General features: G+C 42.1%; 1 protein-coding gene across 1 annotated transcript in view; it reads left to right on the top strand.

Annotated features, from left to right (window-relative positions):
• NEK11 (NIMA related kinase 11) overlaps window positions 1-26,237 on the top strand; it is a 326,453-nt gene that overhangs the window by 3,482 nt on the left and 296,734 nt on the right. The gene's annotated exons all lie outside the window — the stretch shown is intronic.

Below are 26,237 nucleotides of genomic sequence, written 5' to 3'. Positions count from 1 at the left end.
GTCCAGCTCTGGTTATTGAGGCCACCTGGGGAGTAAATCAGTGGGTAGAACATTTCTCTGTCTGTTGGTCTCTCCCTCTATGTCACTCTGCCTTTCAAATAAATACATACATATTGAAAAAAGGCTTTTTAAAAATCTGTTGCATGAGAAAGTTAGTTGGAATCTTGTACAACAGAATCACAGGTGGACAACAGGAAAAAGGAAGAATGATTCAAGAAGGCCAAATTTCCATCCCATAATCTGTTCTCTTATTCAGAATTTTTTATGCTACTCTTAAGTTCTCCCATCTTTTGACCATTGAGAAAATTTAAGTGTGGAGTTAAAACTAGTGTGATGAAACACTTTCTACTTTGTGGTCATAGGAACCATAAAGGTAAATATTACTGATGCTGCTTTATTTTATTTATTTATTTATTTATTTATTTTTGGACAGGCAGAGTAGATAGTGAGAGAGAGACAGAGAGAAAGGTCTTCCTTTTTGCCATTGGTTCACCCTCCAATGGCTGCTGCGGCCGGCGCATCGTGCTGATCCGAAGCCAGGAGCCAGGTGCTTCTCCTGGTCTCCCATGCGGGTGCAGGGCCCAAGGACTTGGGCCATCCTCCACTGCCTTCCCGGGCCATAGCAGAGAGCTGGCCTGGAAGAGGAGCAACCGGGATAGAATCCGGCGCCCCCCCCCCCCCCTTTTTTTTTTGGACAGGCAGAGTGGATAGTGAGAGAGAGAGAGAGACAGAGTATTTTTAAAACCCATCTTTTTTAAAAATATATTTATTTGAAAGGCAAAGTTACACAGAAGGGGGGAGAGAGAGAGAGAGAGAGGTTTTCTATCTACTGTTTCACTCCCCAAGTGGCCACAACAGCTGGAGCTGGGCTGATCTAATCTGAAGCCAGGAGCCAGGGGCTTCCTCCAGGTCTCCCACGTGAGTGCAGGGCCCAAGTCCTTGGGCCATCTTCTACTGCTTTCCCAGTCCATAGCAGAGAGCTGGTTTGGAAGTGGAGCAGCCAGGACTTGAACTGGTGCCCATATGGGATGCTAGCACTGCAGGTGGTGGCTTTTACCTGCTGTGCTACAGCGCTGGCCCCTAAAACCCATCTTTTAAATGGCCTCTAGGTCAAGAATTTTTATAAGTTGCAGTGATCTAGAATTCATAGGTTATTAGAGAACCTTTATGGCAGCTTTAAAAATAAGGCCTAATCTCATCTAGGGCTTGTTACTACTACCCTGCAGAACCGACATCCCAATTTTGATGTCTTCAAATAGTGGGGAATGTGAAGAATTCAGAGAAAGGCTAAAAGCTTGATTAAAAGGCTGCAAAATAAGATATATGAAGCCTGAACTTGAAAGCTTCAGACTTGAGATGGTTGAGTGGAGAGAGAGAGAGAGAGAGAGAGAGGGAGGGAGGGAGTTTGTGAAGGATGAGGGTGTGGGGAGGAGAAAGGGAGGGAGGGGAAGGGGGTATGTTTGTGTTTGTGGAGTGGGAGGGAGAAGGAGCAGGGGGAATAATTAAGGGAAAGGGAGAAGCAAAGAGAAAGGGATGAAAGAGAGGGAGAGAAAGAAGGGACTGGGGTTGGTTAGTGGTTAGTGACCGTTCTTGTACGTGAACTAATCTTAAAACACACAATGAGCTGAAGATAGCAGACAAAGCCTAGTTCTGTTGAATGGTCCAGTGTTGAGGATAATGGACAAATCATCTAGCACCAGAGAGTCTAGTCTAGGATCTCTGGGAAAGGAATCATTCATCAGAACCTCCAGAATGTATTACATGTTGGCCACATTCAGCCTTCAGCTGTATTTCATTTGGCTTGTATACTATTTCCTTTGTAATTCAACTTAAATGCTAGTGGGTTTTTTTTGTTTTTTTGTTTTGGTTTTTTTTGGGCAACTCTCAGAAAAATCAAGAAAAAAATCTCTGAAAAAAAAAAATGAGAAGAGCTGGTGATATTTGCTAACATTTGTGCCTACCTAGCCATAATGAGCTGGAGCTGTGTTGCAGCTGCTGTCTTTAAACAAATACTGAATTCTCCAATTACCCACATTCCTGCATCCCTTCTCTTGCATCCAGCAACATCACACCTTTTCATTATCTGTAGACCTCTGTGGACATTTGCTCTGGAATTTCTTCAAATCAAGAAAAGTGTGATATGAGTGCCCACAAAATCTTAGATTGCTAGAAGGAAGGCAGTGCTACGTCATCCTTAAGTCCACAGCCTCGGAGGGAAGCGAGCTGAGGGATAAAGCAAGCAGTGGCTTAACCTGCTGTGCCACAGGGCTGATGTCCTGTTTTTTTTTTTTTTTTTAAGAGGTTTTAAAAGTTACTTATTTTTGTCTGAAAGAGTGACAAATGGAAGGAGGGAGGGAGACAGATATCTTCCATCTTCTGTCTGCTGGTTCACTCCCCCAAAGCCACAGCTAAGGCTAGTACAGGTGGAATCAGGAGCAGCCAGGAATTCCATCCAGGTCTCTCACACAGGTGTCAGGGACCTAGGTACTTGGTCTGTCATCTGCTGCCTTCCAGGTGTGCACTAGTAGAAAGCTGGATTGGAAGTGGAGGTGGGACTTAAAACCAGACACTCCAGTATGGGATACAGGTGCCACGCCATTTGCAACGACCCACCCCGCTATGCAGTGATGCCTGCCCTAAGCCAGGTCTCTTCTTACCTCTGAGGTTTAGGTTATGCACGTTCCTAATTTGAGCTTCTGTTTTCTTATATGTAAAACGAGTATAGTGCCTTATAGGATTGTAATAATGATTAATTATTTATGTGTTCCAGATAAAACATTGTATTATACATAATCAGCAATAAATAATACTCCCGTTCACCTTAACTATATGCACCCCAAGTTAAAGGAATAATTAAAGGAAGCATAATAAAACTTAGCAGCTAATCACCCCCAATTGACTGTGAATGGATCCCTCTGCTAAACGGTTTTCTTTGCATTCTACTTTTAAGACAGAAAAGTCTCCCATAGAAAGTTATCTGTTGCTAGGAATGGGATGTTAAAAACTTCCGGGTCTTGGGAGACCTAGTTGGAACTTTTGGATCTTGGGAGACCTGAATGAAGCTCCTGGCTCCTGGCTCCTGGCTTTGGCCTGGCCCAGTGCTGGCTGTTGTAGCCATCCAGAGAGTGAACTAGTGGATGGAAGACCTCTATCTCTGTGTGTCTTTCCTTCTCTCTCTGTTAACTCTTTCAAAATGATTAAATAAGTCTTAACAACAACAAAAAACCTTCTGGATATTTCTTGAGATTGTGACAATTCTGCTGTCATCTTTTCTCTTATATCTCTATGGCTGTCTGAAAGAAATTGAGATTTAGAATGTGAACTTCTTTGTTGTATGGGAAATCAACCCATTTAATGCATGGATAGTGACGGAAAACTGAACTTACTCTTTTAAAGATTCCTCTTTCCCCAGAGTGCTGACAGTTGAATCTTCAGTTTGTGAGTGAAGCATATTAGTAATGCCACCCATTTCTAAGCACTTTGGTTAGGTAAGTTTTTTTTTTTTTTTTTTTTTTTTTCCTTTTTTTGACAGCCAGAGTTATAGAGAGAGAGAGAGACAGAGAGAAAGGTCTTCCTTCCTTTGGTTCACCCCCCAAGTGGCAGCTACAGCCAGCGCACTGCACCGATCCAAAGCCAGGAGCACTTCCCCCTGGTCTCCCAAGCGGGTACAGGGTCCAAGCACTTGGGCCATCCTCCACTGCACTCCCGGGCCACAGCAGAGAGCTGGACTGGAAGAGGAGTAACCGTGACAGAATCCGGCGCCCTGACCGGGACTAGAACCCGGTGTGCCAGCGCTACAGGCAGAGGATTAGCCTAGTGAGCCACGGCGCCGGCCTAGGTAAGGTTTTAAATTCTGCTTTACATACTAGACTACAGACACAGAGAATTGATTAATGTTAGAAGTAGGTAGGAGATAGGTCCAGCACGGTGGCATAGCAGGTGATGCCGCTCGTTTGAGTCCCGGCTGCTACACTTCTGATGCAGTGCCTGGGAAAGCAGTGGAAGATGACTCAAATGCTTGGGTCCCTGAACTCTTGTGGGAGACCTGGAAGAAACTCCTGACTTCAGCTTGTCCCAGTCCCAGCTGTTGTGGACATCTGGGGAGTGAACCAGTGGATGGAAGACCTCTCTCTATCTGTCTCTCCTTCTCTCTGACTCTGCCTTTCAAATAAATAAAATAAATCTTTATATATAAAACAGAAGTAGGTAGAAGATGAATACTTTCTGAATTGATTTCTGTTACATTAGGAATGCACTCCCTTTACTAGGTCAGTGTTGATCTGACTCCCTTACTGTTTTGCAGACACACCCGTAAACTTCTACCCTACTGAGGTGTGTCATACCTTTACATACAACACTGTCCCTCTATATATCAATGTGATATGTATGACTGTGTGGTCTGTAGGACACTTTTTACTAACTCCCATGAAATACAGATTTATATGAGATACATTTCTGTTTATACAACACACACTTGACAAAACCCAACAGTTGTACACACATGCATTACAATTCATGATTATACCACTTGGGGGCACCACTCTACCATTGACATTTTGCATATACTGTGATTACAATTACAATAGAACATTTCTTTAAAATTTTATGGACTTGCTGGATTAGCTATGGGATAAAAATAAAAGCTTCAGCCACACACCTGATTAATGCATATTTGGAGTTTTCTTTTTGGTATAAATATTTGGCATTCCTTTTTTCAATCATCACAGTAGAATAAAGTTAAAACGAGTAGTAAATGAAATATTTTTTCCTTTTATTATATGCATCATGAAATTCAGAAAACAATATTTTCTTTCATAATTGCAGGTTCTCTGATATAATGGATATAAATTTTTAAGTCATATTACTAAAAAGATTAGTCTAGTTCTAGTTCATAATTTCTATAATTTTGTTAAGCTTTGAAAGTATTTCTTTCTTCTTTCCTTTTTTTCCTTTTCTATTTTTTTCTTTTTTCTTTTCTATTTCTTTTCATTAGCCAGGAAGTTACTTTGGCTGTTAGCATGGAGCTTGTAATTTAAAAGAGGTTCTAAGGAAGTAGGCTTGCTCTAAAATATATGATTAAACTTGTAATTAAACCTGGCTAAAGCTGTAATGTATTTCAACATTCATGTTAAATTTCATCACACTTAATATACAATGGTTTTATGTGGAGTTGATTTTCTGTTGCAGTCTTTTTCAGTGTGTCAATTATTAAGTATTTGATACAATTTAAATATTAAACCTTTGTTTTGGATTCAGTACCATGATGAGAGAGAGAGAGAATTAACATACATCAGATCATGAGCAAACAGTACAAGACAATGCTTAATATTTGTCTAGCAGATTGCTCTTAGAGGTGTTGGAGTGGCCACTCCAGCTCCCTTTCTTTCTTGCTAATTATGATCATTTAGTTTCTGTATGTTCCCCCACTCCTTTCCATGTGTATATCCAAACATTTCTTCCCTTAACTGTGATCCTATGCCTATGCCTTTGCCTAAATAAAATGATTGATGTGGAAATGCCTTATCTTTCCAGAGGACATTTTTTCTCCAGTGTCACAGGTCTACAACATGAGATGAAGATCAAGAATTAAACAGCAAGCATCTCCAAGTCCTTACAGAAAAAGAGGGCTGGTGTTGTGGCATAGCAGTACAGCGGGTAAGGGCTCTTCCTGCAGCGCCAACATCCCATATGGGCACCAGTTCATGGCCCGGCTGCTCCACTTCCCATCCAGCTCCCTGATAATGGCCTGGAAAAAACAGCAAAAGATGGCCCACCTGTTTGGGCCCCTGCCATCCATGTGGGAGACCTGGATGAAGCTCCTAGCTCCAGGTTTCAGCCTGGTCCAGCACTGGCAATTGTTTGGGGAGTGAACCAATGGATGGAAGATCTCTCTGTCTCTGTCTCCTCCCCCACTCTAACTCTGACTTTCAGCATTAAAAAAAAAAAAAAACAACTTTATTTTTATTTTTATTTTTTTAAGAAATGTCCTCAAGCCTATGCATTGAGACCCAGGCCTTCCTTCTTGGAAAGTTCTTAGGTTTGTGTTAGAACAATTTTTAAAAGCCATAACATGCCAATTTACTACCCAGCCATGGAAATAAAATGTGGAGAAGGGACCAAGAATTGCTGCTAGAACTGGCAACAATAATAATAGAGGGAAATGGCCTTATACCTTAAGGGCAAGGGAGGTGGGAAGTCATAAAAATGAGTTTAAAATATCAAAAAGCCCAAGTTTGGAGGACAGGGTCCATTGATAGCCAGCTGAGTTGCTTTCCATACTCAGACTCTCGACGGAGGGCATCTCAGACTTAAAATCAGCTTCTGAAGTGCTGTGTTTAGATAGAAGCACCAAGTTACACGGGGTCAGAAGGCCAGGCTATTGGAAGGACAGAACCATGTTGAGTCACCATGCGGAGACCCAGGCCTCTACTTCACATCTTAGTATGTCCAGAGTGGTCAGTGTTGAGGGGTTTACACTAAATGCATGTAGACAAGGTAGATCTCTAAACCATGAAGCTGACTTTTCATTTGGGGTCTAGAATGTACAGCATCTCATTTCATGCACCCCGTCACCACTTTGTGGTAGGTATTCTGGGGAAGCTGAATGTCTGATCAGAAATGAAAATACAACCAAAACAAAACAGGTGTAATAATTGGGCAATTATTCACCTGAGCTAGATGGCTTCTCTTCCTGTGATCATTCCAGGCGACTGTTTTTCTGGTAATTCTCAGACCAAATGTCTGCGTCTGCCGAATGGTTCTGAATGCACACTCTTACAGTTGTCCTTAGGATGTCTCCACTTCTGACCTAGAAAGCAATGTGTGCACGCTTTACAGTAAGTGCAAGGCTATATAAAGAAGGAAGAAAATAACCTATAATCCTACCTCTGCTCTTTTCTGGATGCATCAAAAAATATTTGTTAAATTGTTAAAGCAACATACGGCAGTAGTTTGCCTCAGAGACAGGGGGCGAGGGGAGAAAAAGACTTGTTTTTCACTTTTTATTTGAACCCTTCTTATTTTGTTTAGAATTTTGTACACATGCAAGATTGGAAAATCCCTAAAGTAAACAACAAAGAACCCTCTCCTATTCATTGACCCAATACTGATCATCATTTACTGATCGTTTGTTTCTCAAGGAGCTTGAGTCTGGTGCAGTGGTTCTTGCTGTTGGCTAAACATATTTGCACAATACAGATGCTCCAGTCATACCCTAATAGAGCCATACCCTAATAGAGTTTAGCCTGGGGTGTGGGCCAGGACTCTGGATTTTCGAGAGCTTCCAGTTGATTTGAATGTGCAGCTAGGCTTGAGAATATCTAGTCCCGTGGGAGGTAACACAAAGCCCCAATTACGGCATCATAAAAATAAATGACTACAAGCTGCAATAGCTACTGTTGAGAAAGAAAAGTCTTGGTTGCTGTGAGGTACAGTTGAATCCTCCAAGCTGGCGTGACAAACAGGTGAGCCAAGGCGTCCGTGAGAAGCATTGTTTGAGCTGGCATGGGGAGAGTTGTCCTGTCCCGCGGGATGTCAACTAGGGCCAAGTACCTAGAATGGGGAATGAAAGGGACAGGAGACACAAAGATGATAGCAAGACAACATGGCTGTTCAAGCTGTGTCTTTATTTTTTAACCACTCACTTATATATCGTGAAGGCAGGATGTTGGGCGGGGGAAGGAGGGTAGTTTACCTTGTAGCCGCAATGTCTGTGCCAGCAGAGGGAGGTCACAAGGTTATCTTGCAGCTGCAATGCTTGTGCAGGTGGGGGAATGGTCAGAAACTCTTAGGACACAGGGTGGCGTTATCAGTACTTTCCGGCCTGGGCTGCTTAGCTCTACTTCAGTAGTTTACCGCTAAGAGGCCACATGTTGCTCGGTCCCAACAGAGAGTGAGAAGCAGCTGGTGCTTTTCATACTTTGTTGGGCATCAGGATTGCCTGGAGGTCTTGTTAGAGCACAGGTTGCTGGGCTCCTCCCCTAGATTTCTGACTCAGTCTGGTGGGAGGGGCCTGAGGATTTGCACCTCTTAACAGTTGTTGCTACCTGCAGCGAACTATACCTTAAGGATCATGGAAGCCAGACAAAAGTGGCGTTCAGTGGGAAAGGTTCGCTGTTCATAGGAAGGTCTTCAAAAATTTGTAAAGATGTCTACTATGAAAAAACTATGCATGGATTTCAAGTTTTTTTTTAAACCAAAATAAACTTTTAATTTCATTTTCCACAAACTTTTTGAAGTACTCATGTATCATTTTGTATTATTTTAAGGCATTAAAATGTGTTTTCCCATTTTTAAAAATTACTTATTTATTTGAAAGACAGAGCAACAGAGAGGGAAGAAGAAACAGAGAGAGTGAGATATTCCATCTGCTGGTTCACTCCACAGATGGCCACAAACAGCTAAGTCTGTGCCAGGCTGGAGCCAGGAACTCCCTCCTGGTCTCCCATGTGGGTAGCAGGGGCCCAAGCACTTGGGCCATCTTCTGCTGCCTTCCCAGGTGCATTAGCAGGGAGCTGGATCAGAAGCGGAGCAGCCAGGACTTGAACTGGCACTCGGATGTAGGATGCCAGTGTTATCACCTGCAGGTTACCTTCCTGTGCCACAGTGCAGGCCCCTCCCATGTTATGAAATACTTTAAAAAGCATCATTTTCAAGGCTCACATAGTAATCCACTGTATGGGTTTAATATCATTTAGCTCCTTCTTGTTGGATACCCTGGTGCTCATGCTCTGTTTGAAGCAGAAGTAGAGGACTATTACGTGTGCCTTTTAGCATCCTCAGAGATGAGATGTACTGATCACTGCAGTGTGTCCTTTCTGGCACAGCGTAACTCTTGAGAACTAAAGAACCGAAATCGTCACTAAAAAGTGGCAGGCATTCTTTGTCATTCAATTGGAGCATTTTGGGGTCAGTTATGAATTATGGCCACATTTGCTGGGAGGCTCAGTTGTAATTAGAAAAAGGACTTCATCCATTTTCAAGTTTATTTCTGACACATGGAGAAATGGAAAAATTGGTTTTCATACTGTACAAACTGAACCCAAAAACCTCCCTCTCTGCGTATAGTGAATACTGTTTATGAAAAAGAACATTATTTTTTCTTAGAGAATTAATAAATTGATCATAGTGGCTTAATGGTGTCAAAAATTAAAAAATGAATAATAGTTCTTACCAGAATGCATGGATTTTATATAGAAGTAAACTTCCAATAACTCAGATTGTGGCAATAATTTCTGCCATTTAAGAGCTGGTAGCCTTCAGCAGAGTTAGTATTTTTCCGTTGCACCTACTAGTACCTATTTATGTATTTTCCCTTCATCATTTTAATGTATCCTTACTTTCAGTTTTGAGTCCTTCTAAACAAAACATCAGTAGATTTAATGAATCCAACTTTGAGCTTGGTATTTTCTTATTAAAGCTGTTATTTCTGTCCCATGACTGGGAGTGCTCTCCAGTGGGTGTCTATGGAGGGAGACTTGAGTTACTGAGTGGCTGAGTTAATTTAATAGCATTCAGTGGTTTGTGCAGTGGTGAGTTATAAAAGCAATTTGGAGGAAACTAATGATTTCTCTCCATTTTGCCCTGCCAGACCTCAAAACAGTTTTCTGCACTTTTTCATTTTAATGATCATTTCTAAAAACCAGAAAACTTGAGTCTTATCTTTTAAGAGAAATTGTAATTTGAAAGTATATTAAAATCTTCTTTAAAACGGTTCAAGTTCTGAGAGGCTTTGCTCCCCTAGGTAAATCTGGAGAGAATAAATTTGAACTTTGCTTTGGGCTTTGCCAGTTACTCTGCCTTCCGGAAGGTCAAGCGTCTGACCTTGTGGCCATCTGACACCATTTAAGGTTTAGGATATGGAAGAGATAACAAGGAAGGAAATGCAAGGCACAAGGTCACTTTGGCTGGCTCAGTCTTGGGTGAGTTACATTACTTTCCTGAGGCTGCTTTGCTGAGGCTATGAGCATAAAAAAGAAGCCATGTGCTTTTTTTCTGGTTTTTAATTTTTACAGTTGAGAGATGACTAATAAATACATAAACTATTTTCAGATGAGTAGGAAGCAGGGAAACCCTTAGTTTCTTTTTGGTTTGGGCAGGGGACCAAAAAAAGCCTGTTTAGAAGACTGAATCACAAAGATGCATTTAGGAAGAAGACAGCCATGCTTAAAATCACGTTTTTTGTTTGTTTGTTTGTTTATTTGACAGGTAGAGTTAGACAGTGAGAGACAGAGAGAAAGGTCTTCCTTCAGTTGGTTCACCCCCCAAATGGCTGCTAGGGCTGGAGCTACGCCGATCCGAAGCCAGGAGCCAGGTGCTTCCTTCTGCTCTCCCACGTGGGTGCAGACGCCCAAGCACTTGGGCCTTCCTCCACTGCCTTCTTGGGCCACAGAGAGCTGGGCTGGAAGAGAAGCCGAGACTAGAACCCGGCGCCCATATGGGATGCCAGAGCCGCAGGCGGAGGATCAGCCAAGCGAGCCACGGCGCCGGCCTCAATCACGTTTATTTGTTGTTGTTGTTGTTGTTTTTTTTTAATTATCTTTTCTTTCATTTCATTGAGAGAAAACAAAAAGGATTTATTTAAAATACAACGTATGTAGTAATGATGACAGTACAAAAGTTTATTTAAATTACTGTAGTATATGAGAAGTCTTCAAAAATTCATGGACCATGTGTATTATGAAAAAATGCACGATATTCAAAATATTTTGCACCAAAATAAACTTTTTTTGTTCTGCTTTTCATGAACTTTTGGAAGTACACTTGTATTTGTTGTGTTTTTCAGACTGGTTGTTTGTATTCCTTACTTATCCCACTCTGTTCTTCCAGTGTATCCTTTTGGTGGATTTGTGAGTAAGGAGGCTAATGGTTTTTGCTATCGCTAAATAATGCTTCCAGGAAATGAGGACTATTATTTGTTATTTTAGTGTAAGAGACAGGGAGAAGATCTAAACTGTTTTAATAAATAATAATAAATAGATCTACTTGGTTATATTTGTTCCTCTTTATATTGTTACTTTGACTATCCCAGCTTTTAAAAGTGCAGGATTTTTGTGTTAATCTTATGAATTTGTGATTTTTGTCTCATTTATTCAATAAATAAAATATTTTCAGCTAAATGAGAAACTGACAAAACTAAAACTTTATGGGTCTAGTCTAATTCAAGCTGTTTCCCCCCAAACACAAAATGGACTTTTTTTCGGTGAGATGTTACAGCAAAGATTGAGCTGATTTTTAATAGGGTACAGGGGACACCTCACTGACCAAATCCAGAATGTTCAGGGTATGACTGACTTTAGTTTCCTGACCCCAAAGCAAGCAGGACATCTTCAAGTATAATCTGGCTCTAGCCCTTCTTGGTCTTGACTCTCTGAGCAGGCTTCCTGGGAGAAATTTTCTTCCAGCAGCTTTTGGTGTGTCTGATACCAGCTTACTTATTAATATTTCCCATATTAATAAGCCCTGTGGGTTCTTGCCATGAATTCAGAGAATTCTGAATACTGGCTCAAATAGACCAGAAGACGGGGTAAGTTTGAAGCCTCTTTATTCAGTGACAGAAATGCATAGGAGAGTGAGGGCTCTATCTAAAGGAGCCGAGAGTAGGCCAAAAGCCACATGCACAAGCGTTTGGTTATCATGGGCAGCTAAGCCAGACTGCCCGAAGGCCCCGTGTGTCAAAGGCCCTGTGACCTGAAGGCACGGGGCAACAGGGGCAACAAAGGCCCATAATTCAGGCCTTTTATTCACTTTCAGAGGGGCGTGCTCACGTAACCTGATTGGCAGGTGGGCATTCCAGGTGGGGTCAGGTCCGGGGGTGAGATCACACAGGGGCTTGGTGAAGGCATGTCTTGCAGATCACACACCTGATCAGTTGTGTCCTATCTGCCTGCCTACATCATGTCCAGCAGCCCCACTCCCTGTCTGACACGCAGCAGGCCATCACTTCCCCAGTCCCACAGGATCAGCCGAGAGAGGCGTGTTCTTTACTGAGTCCTTTGATTTAAACCAATCTGACTCCCCTTCTTGACAGAAGCATTGACCTGAAGATTAGGTTTGGACAACTGTGGCTAGCACCAGCTTTATAGCTTTTTTGAACTGAAATTTTTAGATGTGATATCTACATTTAAGTAATTTAGAGTGAGATGCATGCTCATATGATTTAAACTTCAAAGAAATCAGAAGGGGGAAGAGTCTCAGATTAAAACCAGCTTCTGGCTCAATTTGTTGCTTTTGAACTGATTTGCCTGGGGGAAAAACTTTAGTTGCCATGGCATCCATGTCTAAATAGTGAATTTAGAGCAAGGTACCTGACTTGAAAGTCAACAAGGAAGAAAAACAACAGTCCCCGTGTGACTGTATGACTAATAGTTTCTTGGTCAGTTATTCCTACTCTTAGTTTTTTGGAAAGAGTGATTTGTAAAATTTGTGTTTATATGGGAAATAAACACTGTTGACAGTAAAGAGTACTACAAAGAACTTGTGTGCTCCACTAATTGTGCATTGTATAAATAGTTTCATGTAGTATTAAAAAGAAGCAGTGATATTGTGTGGTCTTCACTGCTTTAAAGTGCCATGGAATTGAATTTGTGTTCACTAGTTTAATAAGAACACAATTACTTTTTATTTCTCAAATGTGTTCCTTGGCCCTATTATATGATTCTTGTAAGTGTGAATGAATAATTATGAGTCTTTGACATGCTAAAGAACATACTTACTGCTGCCGCAGTGCTGTATTGAGGTGTTTATATGAACCCCTCCCCCTCCCACCGCAGGCATGAGGAGGCTTTTGGGGTATGCTCCTTATCATGATTGTCATGATCATGTTATGAGTGTACATGTATCCAGATTTATTAAAGTATACACTTAAAAGATGTGCAATGCATTAGTTTTCATTTACACTTAAATAATTGAGTTCAGAAAATGCAAGCCCTGGACCATGATAAGATTGTTAAATTGGTTGAATTATAGTAGCTAATGATAATCATTAAGAAATTTGATAGTTTAAGCTAAGTGTTGCTTTTTAATCTCTGAGTTCAAACCACTAAGCCTTATTGATTTTAGTCTAGAGAAAAATTCTCCACCTTATTTTGCCTGACTCATTGGGCAAGTGAAGAGAGCACATCAAAACATAGTTGATGATCTGGTCATATATTTTAGGCTTCCAAATTTGTAAGAGTAGAAATTTGGAATATTGAAATCTCTGGTTAGAATGTGTTTGGAAGTCAGCTTTCTCGGCCTTCTCAAATGCAGCAGTCACTTAGCATTTTAGTTAAAATGTGGTTGATATTTCCACTTCTCTACTGTTTTGAATTTGGAGGAGCTCCTTAAAACCTGAATGCTTAGCCATACCTGCCTTCCCAGGTTCCCTCTGTCCCTTCACTCTGTCTTCTTTCTCATGGGCCTCCTACAAATGCATGCACTGTTCATTTTGGAACAAGATCAGCTAATCCACATTTTACAATACTGATTTTGCTATTTGGTGGTCACTTGATTTTAGATTCATGTTTCTATTTCAAAGATAATTAAGTGCAACGATTACTGAGCTCTAATGGGTAGTACTTATTGTTTTTAGAGTTGTTTTGGAAATGAACATGTTAGGAAGAATCAGTGACAGATGGGATTTGCAAGGCAGTTTAACATAGGAGGCAAAAGTATTTGGATGTTTGATATGGATTGGACTTGACATATCAGATGTTGTATTTTAAGCAAACTTTTAACTTTTTAAATAGAGTTGAATATTTTTTTAAAAAGATTTATTTATTTATTTGAAGGGCAGAATTACAGATATATATATATATATATATACATATATATATATATATATATATCTTCCATCCACTAGTTCACTCCCCAAATGGCTGCAATAGCCAGAGCAGGGCAGCTCTGAAGCTAGGAGCCAGGAGCTTCTTCTGGATCTCCCATGTGAATGCAGGGACCCAAACACTCGGACCATCCTCCATTGCTTTCCCAGGAATTTAGGGAGCTGGATCAAAATTAAAGAGCCAGGCCACCAACCGGAACCCATATGGGATGGTGGCATCTCAGGCAGTGGCTTTTACCTACTATGCCACAATGGCCCCAGAGTTGAGTACTGACCTTATAAAAGTTAAGTATACATTGAAAACCTTTTTGAACGCTCCAAATAGTGGAGAACTTTCTCCCAGGTACAGCCACTTTTGGCATAAATTTGGTAGTCCTACAAAAATCATAAGAACTTTGTGCCTGTCCATGTATTCACACATGTGCACATATATACACATGTGTCTGTGTGTATGTGTGTGTGTTTCCAATTCAACACTAGTTTGGGTAGCTCAGCTGCTAAATGTGCTGGTCTGATGGATGAAGAGATCAGGACTCAGTCTTCCAATAACACACTTGGATAGCACTAGAGGTGCCCTGTGGGGACTTACTACTTTCTAAAAATTCAAAAGGCATTAGTTTGGGCCCTCATTGAAAAGCATACCCCAAGAAGCACTAACTACCTGTGCCCCTGCAGCATGGGTTACTGTGGGGTGTCCCCTCAGCAGCTGCCTCTGGCTCCTAGTATGCCATTAACCAGACTCCAGGATTCCTTGGAAACTGTGTGCCTACCTGAATAATTTATTACCCAGAGATCAATTATTCATAAGTCATTATTACAACTGAAATAAAACCTAGAGGTGGAATCATTCTGCCACTTAGGAATATCCAGCCGGTCATCAGGAGATTGCAGTGGCGTTTTAAGTCTTTGCAGTCCCTGCTGCCTGTTTGCTTCTCTGAAGGGATTCCAGGGAGAGCAGCCTCCTGAGACGGAATCAGAACCGATGAAAGCCGTGACAAACGGCTCCCTGCAGCCGTGCTGCGTGGGCTCCTCTATTCATGCTGTTTGTCTTTTTAATTCTGGCCTCATTTACACCAAGAAATTAAACTTCGGTTTGAGAGAATGTATGGCACGGCTGGATTATTGAACCGTTCTTAGGAGGTACACAGGGACATAAAGCTTGCCTTTTAAAATACTTCCTCTGGGATACAATGTGGTGCCTTTAGGACGTTATTGACACTAATATTGCATTTGCTTGTCCCTTCAGAGTTCTAGCCGAGGTTAGCCATATTTATTGATTGGGCCATACCTTTCATATAAAGAAATGCCATATGTTTGTCATAGATGCAGGATCTTCAAAAAGTTCATGGAAAACACTTATTATTAAAAAAACTAGGCATGGATTTTGAACTTTCTTTACACCAAAATAAACAGCACTTAAACCTGTTTTTCCACAAACTTCTGGATGTACCCTCATATATTATAAAAATCATATTTGTAAAGGTACTATGAAAGTGTAACCCAAAAAAGGCTGCATTTTTTTTTTAATTCAGGTATAAAATTATCTGGGGTAAGCCAGACTGGTTAGTTCTTTTTTTTAATAATCATTAAGCTTTTTAAATGTGTTGGGGAATTTTACATTCCACTTACCTTGGGAGATAAAGATTTGTCTCTATGGTTTCTTACCTGCCATCCAGTTGGTTTTCTGTGGCATTGAAGAGGGGACATAACTTTGTGATGTTTCATGTTTCATATTCTGGGTTGCTATTTGTTGTGTTGTGTTGCTTCTAATAAGTAATTAGTCCTAATTTTAAACATAAGATTCTTGAAACACTGGGGTTAATTAACATTGCTATGTAAAAATACCCATGCTTTTAGATAAAAATGCAATGTCTAAAAAACCTGATGCCTTTAGGTAAAAATCCCAAACACTTGTACAGGTGTGTTTTAGTAGAGATTCTATGTTTTTGTACTGATGTTGGTGCTCCAAATGAGACAGAAGCTCAATGTTTAAGTAGTTTTTAAAAGGCCTGAACCTGTACCTTTCACAGGGGACGACATTTGATGTCTCAGATAACCTACAACTCAAGAATTTAAATATGGATTTATTTTTGCCATTGGGAAAGTAAATCTTTAATTAAAATTTTAAGACACATGTGAATATCACGTGGGAAAGAGTAAATAATCTGCATGATTTTGGAATTTTTAACATAATTGTTAATCGGTTACATATTCACATGCCTCAAAAATATAAAAAGGTACACTGCTAAAAGTGTCCTCTAATCCTTGTCCCTCTTTTTCTGAGTTCTCATCGTCTTCCCCAAAACGTGACTGCTGTTAAACATTGCCTGTGTCTCCTACCAGAGCTGCTTTGAACAGAAGCAACTTCAGAAAGTAGACTCTTATTTTTCCCTCTTCTGATTAAAGACTAGCGTATTATATGCTTCTGTCTGTTACTTTTTCACTTGCCAAAATATCTTGGAAATCTCTCTGTATTAGAATATAGAGAACTTTCCCATTCCCTTTTTTTTTTTTTTTTGAAGAGTTCTATGAAATGTCCCATGGTATGGTTGTAGTTTAATTTATTTAACATTTTCTTGTTGGCCATGTTATCTCGGTTGTTTTTTACTCTCTTGTTATTAAGAATGCTGCTTCAGTGAGTAATTCAGAACATCTGTCGTTCACAAGCATGTTGCTAATTCTTGCGTGACTTTTTAAGATAGAACGTGAGGCTACAGAGTCACGTCCTGCTTTGAGCAGTCCCATTCTATGAGTGTGAGCGTTCCCCTCTTTGGCACTGGAGGAGGGATCTTGCAGGGGAGTTTGAGGAGTACCGCTGGAAACTTGTCATTGAGGCAAGGTGTGGGATGACGTTTCACTCTCTGAAATAACTTTGCATGCAGTGACAGAGACAGTGTTACTTTATCATCCTGTGCTTCTTGGGTCTAATACATGAACATGCATAAAGCTGTTGGCAAATTATTTCTAAGCAGAAATCTTGTAAAACTGCTTTGTTTTCTTCAGGCATCTGGTACAGTGAAACATTAGAGCTATGAAATTTTGGAACAGGTGCAGTACCCTCTAATTGTAAGCCCAAGAGCACTGAATTCTGGTGCTTTGGAAAATGTTAATAGATCTACGTTAGGTGATTAAACAAGTTTGGAAAACATCAGGTTACACAAAGTCAAACTAACTTTCTTGTTTGTTTTGTTTTTACTGGGAGACTGCAGTCTTTGAGTCTGCCGGAGCAAACTGGGACTCTCAGTGCTGGCTGCAGTGTGCAATGTTTCCCAAACTTGTCTGACTACTGATTGCCCATTTCCCTCCTTGTCTGCTCTGCCTGGCATTGGTGTGTCAAGGAACCCAAAGTGAGAAATACTACCCATATCGGACAGTGTGTTGAAATTAGCTGTCACAAGCATATGTGATATCCCAGTTTACAAAAGATTCAGCAAGAAGGGAAGTTACTATTTTACAATGGGCTGTCCTGAACAGCAGATGGTGGTAATGTAACATGCAGAAATGCCTGGTAAGACATGGCAGTATTTACAGTGGCAGCATTGATTCAGGGCCCAAATGTCTTCACTTAATTACAGTTTACCAATGCTTTAATTTCACTGGCTAAATGAGTAAAAGGCTAAACATAGGTCATTAACACACTTTTAATTTCTTCCTAGGGAAAGCACAAGTCAGCTGAAAATAAATTTGGAGAAATCTTCTCTTCACCGGTCATTTTACCTGGCATGAAATAGATCCGGGTATTCTTGACATCTTGTAGTAGGTGGATGTTCTTAGTGTATGTGTACACAGAGATGTACATGTGCATTCTCTCAAAAGAAAACATCATAGTTTTCACGAAATTTAACCCTCCGATTTGTGAAAACGACAAAGAACAGTTTCAGTCAATCAGAAGCATCTCATTGGTACTGTTGAAGAGACTTTGGGACCTCAGAGATGAAGCAGCCACAGCCATTGTCCTCCAAGGACTGATATTTGGGTTGGAAATAGGATGTCAATGCCAGTAGTTCTATTAGAAGGGCCAGTGAGGTGAGGGATCAGGGTCTGTTAGAAGCTAAGAGGAGTCTGAACCGCTGCCACTGTTTTGAAGAGTATTAAATTGATGTAAAACTCTGCAACACAAGACAACAAAAGTGGGATGTATTGTGAATACATTTAACAACAACATCAACAAAAAGCACACAGAAAGGCCATATAATGTGCTTATCCTACAAAGAGAGTAAGCTTAGGATAATTATACATTTAATTCCTAGTGTATTGCAATTGGGTTGGCCCAGAAATGGGACACACACTTAACATTGTGTGCTGAACGTCTTTCCAAGCTGTCCAGAGTCAGCGTTTGAAATCCATCGTAAACTTGCAGCCCTGAGCAAAGGGCCCCTTTGGCCTCCTTGTGAGAGGTGCAGATGTAGATGATAAACCTGGAGGAGCTGCCTGCAGGGAGGGGAAGTTCTTCCAGTGAAGGACCTCTGCACCCACCTCATGCACGTGGGATTGCTCAAGATGGCCCAGGGACAGATTTTACAATTTGTATTGATGGCTGTCCCTCAATATGTGAAACCAGTTTGAAATTACCCTTCATAGGTAAAGTTGGATGCCTTTCCACCCAGGCTGAGCTTCCTCTGCCCCTCTTTCCAGATGCAGCAGAAGGCTTAGCCTCAGTCAGGGCTAACATCTTAATAAGCCAGCCAGACCATGCACCCCGGGGGCAGGAGGGCGCTGATGCCCTGCTGTTCCCTAGGTGGCAAGAGAGACACTCTTGATCTGAAAGCATACCTCTCTAGGTCCTGCAGTAAAAAAATAAAGAGATGCAGAGTAGAATCATTCAGTCATCAGAAGTTCGGAAGGGACATTTACCATGAGTAAGATGTGGATGTGGTCATTCGGTGTTTGGTCAGTGTAGACTGTGCCGTGGCAGGCACTGCTGTGGGCAGTGAACACAGAAGAGTCCCTGTTCTCAGGCAGGGAACATTTGGTGGGGCTGTAGAAGGAAGTGAACGATAGATACAACTGTATGATGTACTAAAATATGATGAAGTGCTGTCTATCAGGTACCGGGAAAGAAGAGGAGAGTGCCGAGTGTGTGTCTAGCTGAATAAATGCAAGCTGGTGCTTCGCCATGTGCTTGCTATTAAATGGCAGAGAATGTTTACTTGGACAACAATACCCAAACCGGAAGATCATTGTAAGGGATTTTGGAGCAAAATCTAGTGCTAAAACTCTCATTTTTTTTTTTTTTTCCAGCAGCAGAAGGCTATAATACGTTTTCCTGAATGGTTTGATTTTGGAGTATCAGTGCAAAGAGTCCAAGAATATTGTGTGTTATTCACTTCCCTTTCCTGGAGAGTTGCAGCCATTTGATAGGGGAATAAGGCGTGATGGGGGGGGTGAAGAGAAATGGCACTTGGTTTCCTGTGGATGGATGACTTTAAATTCATGTCACTGCCTTGAGGACAGGGGAGGCTTCTGTGAAATCTGCTCACTGTGTGCCTCTCTGCTCTGAAGAGACCTCACGCTGGGAAGAATGGGTGCTGTGGCACAAGGGCACGGCTGCCCCCATCCCTGCCTTCGCAGACAGGGCGTCTCTGGGTCTGCTAGGAGTTAGGTGTTTTCAGGGGGACAGTCAGTTTTCCAGTCCTTGGGTTCATGAAGTGCCCAAAGACATTTTGTCTCTTCAGCAGTGGCTGGCACACTCAGCGTGCTTTTTCTTCAGCAGGGCCAGTGATGTGGAGCCCTCAAAAAAAAAAAAAAAAAAAATCCTGAAAGCTCCCAGACACTCTCGTTTATGGTTTCCCTTGGGGGAAGCACATGGGTCTGATGTGTGGTCACTGTTGTTTTTTACTGTATTGCCCTGGTATCTGGGTGCCTCCTTCCAGAAGATGGGTGTGTGTTTTAGTGAGGGAAGACATACAAAGGTTGAAACCCCCTGGGAACCAAGTCCCTTATGGTTAGAAATCCTGCCAGCTTGCTGTCCATGGCAGCAGTAGGGAATAGAGGTACAGCGTGCCCAGATGGAGAGTGGTGTCAGTCGGGGCCTGTGGCTTCTGCCTTGGGGAGAGGTGAAAGATAGGGCGTGAGAGCAGCCATAGGCATTCCTCTCGTGTCCCTGGCCCTCAGTTTCAGGGACAGCAACACCAGCCAATTAAGGCTGCTGGGACCCTGCTGAATCTCTCATTGAGGCTGAGGATTGAAAGTTCTTGGTATAAACTCTGGATGTTGCCTATTTATATAAATAAAACCCATTGCCTCATCTCCATCTCTTGATGTCCTAAGGCTTCTGTCACAATTCCCTTAGAGAGACTCAGTGTAGACAAAGGAGGAAATCACCCCTAATTTTAGATTCTAAGAGAGTCCTAAGAATGCAGATTGCTAGAAGTTGATCATCTTCTTTGAAATCAGGGGATACATGAAGTACAATTCTGTAAGGCCAATAATATGTTTATCCCAGGAGCTTTGTATTTTTACATTGTTTTCTGTTAAAAATAGTGTATAACTTTTTCTTTTGGAAAAAATAAAAGCATTTCAATAGCATTAGTTCACTTGGTTTTATATTAGTCCTATGTGGAAGCTTAAAAAATGGATTTTAAAAAATTTCAGATAAACTCTAAGGTACTACCGATCTCTGATTCAGAAGAGTCCATAATTAACAACAAAAATCTATTTTAAGGGCAAGCATTATATTGTTTGGTTTCCATAAAAATATATTTTAGTTTTTCACAACCATTATGGATTTTGTTTTGAGGTATATTTTTTTCTAGAGTGGGAGGTCGTGTGTAAGAGAAAAGTTTGTGTGATGATATCATAGGTGTGCATGTATCTAATCTAAACTCATCAAATTGTATACAATTTAAGTGCGCAGTTTTTTGTATATCAATTGTACCTCAATAGCATTGGTAAAAAGAGGAATTTTATATACATTAATTCTACCAGTGTTCTGGAAGACAGTGTAAAACTATTATGACCAAGTCATATTTTCCTGACTTAAGTTAGAACTTTAGAAATGTAACCCATAAGAAAGAAAACCTGATTTTAAATATGTAATAAAAGCCCCATTAGAGAGTCTTGTCATTTATTAAAGCTCTGTCAATTTGCAGTTACGTGCACCTAATTCCTCTACATAGTTCTTTCAAGAGCTGAACCAAGTTAACATCCACTGATGCAGTGTGAGGCGTGTGCATCGATAACCCTGTGTCAAAGTGTGCATACGGTTGTTGAGAACTTTTCTGCTGACTCTGTAGAAGGTTAATTTTTTAAGTGGCTCCACTAGTGACAGTATTTCTCTAAGCACCTGATTGTGTCAACAAAAACATATTAGTTCCTTGAGACGTTCCTATGGCCTTCTTGACTTCCTCCTCTGCACCATGGTCTTGCACCCCCTTCTATGTTAAGAGCATTTATAGCATTGACAGACACACAGGAGAATAACAGATCTGAGCTGTGCCTTACTTTATGGAATCTATAAAAAACAAAATTGATCCAGTGACCAAGAATGAGTTTAATTAGCTTAGCAAGAGTAAATTATAAATAGCATAAATAGCTTTAAAAAAAAAAAAAAACCTTTCAACTGTGCCTTTGTGGCTCAGTGGAGTGTCCGGTTTTCTTTTCTTTTTTTAAAAATTAAAAAAATTTTTTTTATTTGACAGATAGAGTGAGACAGTGCGAGAGAGAGACAGAGAGAAAGGTCTTCCTTCCATTGGTTCACTCCCCAAATGGCCGCTAAGGCTGGCACTGTGCCAATCCGAAGCCAGGAGCCAAGCGCCTCCTCCTGGTCTCCCATGCGGGTGCAGGGGCCCAAGCACTTGGGCCATCCTCCACTGCCCTCCCGGGCCACAGCAGAGAGCTGGACTGGAAGAGGAGCAACCGGGACTAGAACCCGGCACCCATATGGGATGCTGGCGCCCCAGGTGGAAGATTAACCAAGTGAGCCACGGCTCTTGCCCAGGTCTGCTTTTTCAATGAATTCCCAGCAGTGTGTGCTGGGTGTGGACAGGGAGCTCCAGTCAGTTCTCCAGGGTGGGGAAGTGTCCAGGGTGACACCCAAGTTGGGTGTGGTAGGTCTCTTATCAGCAGGATGGAGGGTATGACCACATCTGTTGGTGTAATCACACCCTCACCACCTCTCTTCCAAGGTGATCACTGCCCAGGGTTAGCCCAGTGTGGGTGCACTAGTCACCCCACTGCTGCGTATGAGCACGGATCCCACCACAGTGACCCAGCCCAGGCAATCAGGCACCACACACAGAGTGGTTGTCCAGAGGACCAGCTACACTTTGCACCCTGTGGTGCAGTCACAGAGTTCCCATGGTCTCAGCACACAAGGCTCCCACAGTCATGGGGTGCAGATGACCCACTTCACCCTGCTAACCTGTGCTGTCCAGAGAGAGGAAGAAATGTTTCCAGAGCCAGCTTCCTCTGGGTACCCTGCCTTGGCAGAGTTTGAGCCTTGGAGCCTGTGGTATGTTGAGAGGCTGGGTCACCTCACAGCTTACATGAGTGCCCAGGCCCCTGTCAATCCTCCCAGCTAGACTCCAAGTCAGTGGACAACCCGGATTTTTTTCCTCTGGTAAAATCCCTGGATCACATGTGTGCCCGAGAGCCACCACAGCCTCTACTCATATCACTGGGGCACCTTCTCTCTGCTGGTTTCCAGGCACCCAGCCACTACTGATGTCAGAATGGTGTCTTCTCAGCCGGCGCCGTGGCTCAACAGGCTAATCCTCCGCCTTGCGGCGCCGGCACACCAGGTTCTAGTCCCGGTCGGGGCACCGATCCTGTCCCGGTTGCCCCTCTTCCAGGCCAGCTCTCTGCTGTGGCCAGGGAGTGCAGTGGAGGATGGCCCAAGTGTTTGGGCTCTGCACCCCATGGGAGACCAGGAGAAGCACCTGGCTCCTGCCATCGGAACAGCGCGGTGCGCCGGCCGCAGCGCGCTACCACGGCGGCCATTGGAGGGTGAACCAACGGCAAAAGGAAGACCTTTCTCTCTGTCTCTCTCTCACTGTCCACTCTGCCTGTCAAAAAAAAAGAAAAAAAAAAAAAAGAATGGTGTCTTTTCCCCACCCATAGCTGGGTGTGTGCCTCTGAGCTGCAGCAGCTGCTAATGGTGTCAAGATGGCATCTTGTCCCCTCCACTTGCTGGGTGCTTCCAGCTGGTTGCTATGCATTATTGTGGTGGGATGGGGAGAGAGAAATGTACCTCCCCTTTTTTTGGCTGAGTTACACGGGTACCCTGTCCCCCTTAGGGCTCCAGTCCATACTCAAAGACAGTGTGCTGTCCCTCCAGCTGTATCACCAGCGGCACGGGCTGCGGCAGTTGCTCTCGCCTTGCCCTCCACAGCTGGTGCTTCCTGCTCCTCCTGGCTGTGTTGTGTTTGCAGTCGTTGCTGTGCGTCCACACCTTCTGTGCTGTTCCCGGCGTCCCTCTTCCCTTCTGTAGAATTTCCACTGCTGATTTCTCTCCAGCTCCCCCCTGGGAAGGCACTACCTCCACTTTTTTTTGCTACTGTTTCCCTCTAGCCTAAAGCAGTGCGCCCTTTCACTATTTTGCCATCTTGCCTCCTAAAGGGAATTCTTAACACAGAACAGTAAGAGTCTCATGACTGGAGATGTCTCCATATGCTGTCCCAGTGCCTCCTGCACAGGGTTTCTCAGAGGAATACATGTTTTCCAGATGGTCCTCTTGTCAATGAGAGCAGTGGGCAGCAGGGAGGGGGGCTGTCCTGGGAGACCACGCTGGCCCAGTGTATTGGTGCCCTTGGTGGTACTGCGGTGCCCTCCACCCCATTGTTTCTCTTTCTGGCAAAGCCGAGCCTCGAACCAGGAAGTCCCCCAGCAGGACACCTCCTGCCGCCGCTAACTATAATGTCACTGTCTTTCTAAATATCTTACAGCTTTAAAATCTTCTTGTCAGACAAAATTTAAACGAAGCCGTATGTTCAAGGCACTCAGTCAACTGGGTTCGATTGTCCTACTCATTATTCCCTAACCTGATCTGTCCATGTCTTCCTCTTGCTCCTACCTCTGTGTCCTTTTACTTGTCTCTGTCCCCCTCACAGTCCCCTTCCTTTCCATCAAACACTGAGAAAAGGACATGAGGCCCACCCCCTGAGAACTGTCCTTGTATTTAAGACTCAGAATTCTAGGCATTGAGGAGACAGCCCCAGGGTGAACACTAACCTGAGTTATCTCAGCCTTAGAGTGGGAGTCTCAGGTTAGGCGACTGACGAGCTGCACTTATTTCTAAGGTTCTTTCATTCTGTTGGGAGATTATCTCCACTGACTGGGCCCACCCTACTCTAATGATCTCTTTACATCCACTTTTTTTGCCTACCTGTATGTAGTTGGTTATAGCGAATGCCCAAGCTTCCTACCGGAACGTGAGTGGGAAGGGTAGAGCCTGGGACTGCAGAAGGGAGGAGAGCATGTGGTGGCCCCCCCACTCCCTGACAGCCTGAGCTGTGGAGAGACCAGCACTTGTCTAACCCAGCCTTGCTGCTAAATCTCTAAAACACTATTTTTTTTTTTTAAATTACCACTCAAAAATAGATTAGCTTCACCCTTCTCCTTGTTTCTGTGTTCTGCGGATGACGTGATCTTAAGATGGCCCTCAGCATCTCAGTGGTTCTGTGAATTCGCTTCAGTGAGAACATTCTTCCTGAAGGGAAGTTCCATGACCTGATCACAACTGTTCTGATGGAACCAAGCGTGCTGATACTATAACCTTTCACGAGGTCTTTTAGCGGCTACATCGTGCCGTCTCATACTGAATTTGGGGGGATGATTTCCCTTTCTCACACGCTATCCTTGGAGTTTTTATAGACAAGCTGTTTTGCTCTCCAGCCAGGAGTCAATCATCTTAGATTCGAGGATTTGATTTTCCTGATTTTAACTATAGCACTTTAGGTGTAGCCCTGAAAGCTTCACTCTTGGTGATTTTTAGCTCACATTTCGGCTGCTTCAATCATTCTGAAAAATTATCTTTGCCTTATGCCTATCGATTTCTACTGCCTGGCTTTGTATCTTCTGCAATCTTGGTAAATACATCATTTTAGATCTTTATCCAAATCATTAGTAAAATGTCAGTGAAGATATTGTTAGGGATAGATCCTGTTGGCATTACAGAAGGTACCAGCTAAAATATGGCCTGATACCCAAGACTCCAGCCCTTCTGGTCCGCTTGTCAACCAGTCATGAATTTACATGAAGATTGCATCTCTCCCATATTGAAAAGATACCATGGGACTCTTCTCTTTATCATCTGTTAGCAGATTTCATCAGATGGGCTCAAATCACGATATACTGTGACTAATTGCCTCTCTCTGATCTACCAATCAAATAACTCTCTCACAAAAAGAAATTAGATGAATTTGGCTTATTCTTCATAAACTCATGTGAGTCCCTGCTGGCCAGTGCTTCATGTTTTAAATGCTCACAGACCATCTGTTTAATCATCAGTTATTCAATTTTCCCAGAGATTTGTATCAAGATTATTGCTGCACAATTTTTAAAAGATAATTATTTTGAAAATTGGAACTGTGCTTTCAGGGGATAGTGTCTTTTATCTTTTTTTTAAAAATTCCTGATTATTCAGATTTTCAACCACATGTCAAATATATATTTTCAAACTGCAGCTCACTGGGCTCTGACTTCATAAAAGTCAGAAGACAGAATCCCCTAGTGATGAGATGTCTTGGATTCAGAAGTAGGCTCTCAGTTTCATTATTACTATGTGTGGTTTGTGCTCAGTCAGCTTTGTGAGTCTTTTCCTCTCTGTTTCTCAGTTTCTTCATTTCAAAAACAGGGGTTGACAGTCTCTTAAGGACAGTGCACGATGCCTAATGGCTACAGCACTTACCGTTGCCAGATGGTAATGTGATCATCAGGATCACCATTTTGGTCGATAGATGTTTTCTTACGATTATCTCATGCTGGCCTTTCTTCCCTGTTCATGTGTTTCATTAGATTAAAGTGCAGGATGCTTTTTTTAGAACTTCTTTTATTAATTTTTAAAAATTCAAGTTTTTTATTGATATAAAGAGACCAATTCTAAGGGGATAACCATCTTTTCTTCCCTCTCTTAATTCCCTCTCCTCCTTTTCTTCCTTTTTATTTAATTGTTACAATACCATATTTTCAATTTACTTTATAATCATAGGCTGATGCACCACTAACTATAATGTTCAACAAGTGAAAAGTAGAAAGACCACTGTTCCACAGGAATATAAACAAGGACTATAAACAATAGAGTCATAAGATAGCAGTTTCATTTTACCATTGTATTCTTAGAATTGTATCTGTGAACTACATTGAATTTGTTAAAAGCTAAAAAGCTAAAAATAAATAGCTTACTTTAAAAAACTGAATCTTGAGGCCATAGCAAACCTATAGAAATCAAAACTGAGTAATGAGATTTTTTTAGGGGGGT

The sequence above is a fragment of the Lepus europaeus genome, chromosome 2 (assembly GCF_033115175.1).
Source record: "Lepus europaeus isolate LE1 chromosome 2, mLepTim1.pri, whole genome shotgun sequence".
Lineage (NCBI taxonomy): Eukaryota > Metazoa > Chordata > Mammalia > Lagomorpha > Leporidae > Lepus > Lepus europaeus.
This window is presented reverse-complemented; position numbering and strand designations above follow the sequence as displayed.